We start from the raw sequence: 4,164 nt of genomic DNA, 5'->3' as shown, positions 1-4,164 counted from the left end.
TTCAAAATATGCATGTGTGTAAAATCACACACACACACACACATATATATATATATACCTATGCATATATTCACATATATCATGCATTTATATATATATATATATATATATATATATATATCCAATTAATACAAAATTTCATATATTAGCATGATCAAACATATCAATTTATCATGCTATCACGTAATCATTTAATCAAATAATCACGTATTAATTACCTTAGGTAATAACCAAGATCCGGTTATCACACCATTTAGCAAACCGAAACAAATTTATGTTTCGATCCATTATGTAAGACAAGCTAAGGGTGATGATTAAGAAACTAGCAACGTTTTATTCCCCATCTTTGGTTTTATATCGTTATTTTTATTTACATAATCAAGAAACATGAGAAAACCTTGACGATTTTACATTACTCATGATTAAAAGGTTAGGGCACGGTGGTTGAAGATCAAAAACTAAGAAATCTGAAATTGTTACTGCAAGAACATCCTATCGTGAACGTGTCATTTCTAGTGTAGATGTGATCATTCGTAAGTTTGGGTGGGACACAAATTGGCAAGGCCGTCCCTGGGGGAAGGCAGCACTGGCGCACGCCCATGACCCAAAAATATCAGGGGCCCAAATTTTTTCCTTAAAATACAATATTAGTCTAAAAGAATTTAATAAATTAAAGAAACCCAAAAAAAATTGTAGCATATAATAAAAGACAAAAAAAATTAGTAGATAATGAGGGTCCAAAAATATATTAACTAATTACATTGGAGAAAAAAATGTAATAAAATTGGTCATTCATTATATGATATTGTTTGTCTCTCTAATTATTTTTTTATCTCCAACAAGGTCCAATAATATTGGCTATTGTTATCTCTATATGTTTAACTGTTTTCGTGCTTCAACAATTCAACGTTAATATCACGTGCTTGCTATTGCAATATATTTTTGTTGGATATTTTTATCAATTTCTGCTTTTATTGACTATTGCTATTTGGTTATGTCGTTCTAATTGTTTTTGTAGACTATTGTTATCTATTTTTGTTTCTACATAAAATATTTTACTATTGTTTGACAATCAATATATTGTTCTTATAATTTATGACGTGTTTCATTGTTTTGTGATTAATCAATAAATTTTTTCTACTAGATGTATTTAGTAATGTCTCTTATATATGTCATGTTTCATAAACTTTTAATATTAATATCTTATTTTAGTTGAACAAAAAAAGAAGAAAAATATAATTTAAGTATTTTCATCAATTGTTTGACTTATGTATATTTCATTGGATTCCACCACACCACAATATTCTATTTAAGTGCTCAAACAATCATTTGTTGAGTTTGCATATTATATGTTTAATTCATTATTTATTTTTATTGGATCTCAATGGATTATCTTCTCTTTCATATTCTTATTGATCCTCATTTCTCTACTTGTCTAGAAAACCTTGATAATCTTCTTTATTATTGATCTCTCATTGACCCTCACGATTACTTCATTCATACAAATTCTCTTTTTATATCAAAATAACACATATTTCTTGTTATGAACTAAAAAAATTCTTACTTTTTATAAGAATTTATCAACCATAGTTTCTATAATCTTGGTTTCAAATTACCTAAAAAGAAGTAAGTAAATTTAAACACTCTCTTATATATCTATAATAAAGATACATAAGACTTATTTTCTCAGTAAATTATTAGCATTTGTATACTCAATTTTATACTAATGAAAAACATTTATTCGTACTTACCAATAGTCACTACAAGAAAAGTGAGCTTTGACGATACGTTTTTTAGCGATAACATGTTTCTGCCACAAGTTATAGCGACGACATGTTGTTATATATTTTTTCTTATGATAAATAGACTTTTAGCGACAACAAAAGTTGTTGCTAAAAGCCTTGTTTCTTACGGTGGGCCATGTTTTTACGTTTGCCCAAGGCCCATAAAATGTCAGGAACGGGCCTGCAAATTGGGTTCAAATTTTTTTGGTCCAACGAGCCTTATATAACAAATCAAACCCTTATTACAAGCTTAATAAGTTGCCTTTATCCATTCTACAAAGGACGCTAGACTTAGAGGCTGTTTACTAGACGCTGACTCGATCAGCAGTCAACTTGTTTACCAGACTATCACTCTGAGTAGAACCTAAAAATCTTTACCTTTTATAAGGCATAATATAAACAACTTCTATCTATCAATTTAACCCATTTGTTATATTTTTTTTTTAAATTCAACCACTAATTTAATTCTAACAAGTACCATACTACTTGTTGAACATGACGAAAACCGAGTAAAAGAATTGAGATAAAGGATTTCATGATTCCGTATATATCAAAATGGAGATTATAGTTGTTTACCCAGATGACTACAAGAAACAATAATATAACATTTAACACAATGCAAATAGCAAATCAGTTGGTTTGTCTATTGATTAAAATCATGGAATACAAAATACTAGTTTTTGTCTTGGCGGCGCTTCTCAATAACAAGCTGATAATACAATAAAGAGTTGACCTACTCTAGAGACGAAGAAGCGATATATATATATATATATATATATATATATATATATATATATATGATAAGTGTTAATTTATTAACTTTATTACGTCATTTTCTTAACCATTTTCACTTGTTTTATTTGCCCATTAATGTCTTAATAAGTCTTTTTATGTCTTCTTCATATATTTGTGGTAATATATCATATCTAATGTTAATTCCCTGTTTATGCAGATTTTTGATGATTTTTGGGTCAAATCCTGTAGCAGTCCTGTAGGAGCAGGTGTGGCAGAACCCTATAGCACATGTCCGTGAGTTGCACCTTTTGTCTGGGCTGAAAATTCTTGGGCTGCTTCCTTGAAGTTGTTGGGTCAACGACCTTGGGCCTGGTCAAAGCCCATTTTTGAAGCTCCTTTTGTCCTATTAGGTGGCTCACATTGTGGAAGCTTCCTTAGCCTATAAATAGAGGTTTAAGGCTTTATTTTAAACACCCACTTGCATACTTTTTTACACTCAATCTTTGAGTTAGAAACAATTGCTCTCTAATTATTATTGTTTTCGGTTTTATTCTTTCGGTTTTCTTGCTTCCAATCAAGAACCGATTTTTGTGAAGTGAAGTTGCGGTTGCATTCTCAAGTTTTAATTCAAGTGCTCGTATTTAATCTTCATCTTATTTTTGTTCTTACTTTCAAGTTACAAACGTTTTCTGACTTTTGTTACACGTTACAATTAGTCGATCTCTGTTGCTTTGCATTAGATTTCATCATTTGTGGCTCACGACTAATTTAAGTAGACTAAATAATCTGTTCTTAAGACTTTGCAAGTAACTTTTCGGTCTTAGCAACGAAACTTGTTTTGCAAGTTTTGTTACTTGTCTTGCAAGTTTCTTCAAAGTCAACTATTCTTTTCATGCTTTCAATTGTCACTTCTTAGTAGTCCAAGTCTTCTCTTCTTTTCATGCTTTCAATTATCACATCTAGTACTCAAGTGCTACTTTATGTCATCATGTCTTAGATTAATTTTAATTTATAGTATTTAGTTATTAGTAATTTAATTTCAGTCATTTACATTTCAGTCCTTTACATTTCAGTCTTTTATATTTCAGTCTTTACTTTTCTGCATTTTACTTTACTGCAATTTACTTTTATGTCATTTAATTTCTAGCAATTTACTTTCAGTCATTTATATTTTTGTCATTTAATTTCCAGTATTTTAAATTCCAGTATTTTAATTTCTCGTAATTTAATTTCTGCAATTTACTTTTCCATATCAGTTATTTATTTTTTAGTCCTTACATCATTCGAGAGAAGAAACCGAGCGATGATGGGCTAAACGCCTTAGCTTGGGGTGTAACAGGAAATTAAGACCAAAGCCGATGTGAAAGTACAAAGGTGTCTTATTAGCATTTTAGTCTACTATTTGTTTCAGGTGCTTAATATTTCATTTGATGATTACATTAAAATTAATTGACAACTAATTTTGTGTATAAAAATATATTGACTTTCAAAACCTGAGGTAATAGGAGAAGACTATAAATAGTTTTAGTGTCTGACAAACGTTATACTCCTACTATGTAGGATGGTAACACTGTGTTGTGTTAGGATTCACGACGTCTAACATAAATGATGTTGTATCGATAGCATGTTGACCGGTGTGTGCTCT

Source organism: Cynara cardunculus (assembly GCF_001531365.2).
Source record: "Cynara cardunculus var. scolymus isolate 2C chromosome LG 6, CcrdV1, whole genome shotgun sequence".
NCBI classification, from domain to species: Eukaryota; Viridiplantae; Streptophyta; class Magnoliopsida; order Asterales; family Asteraceae; genus Cynara; species Cynara cardunculus.
Note: the sequence above shows the minus strand (reverse complement) of the source record.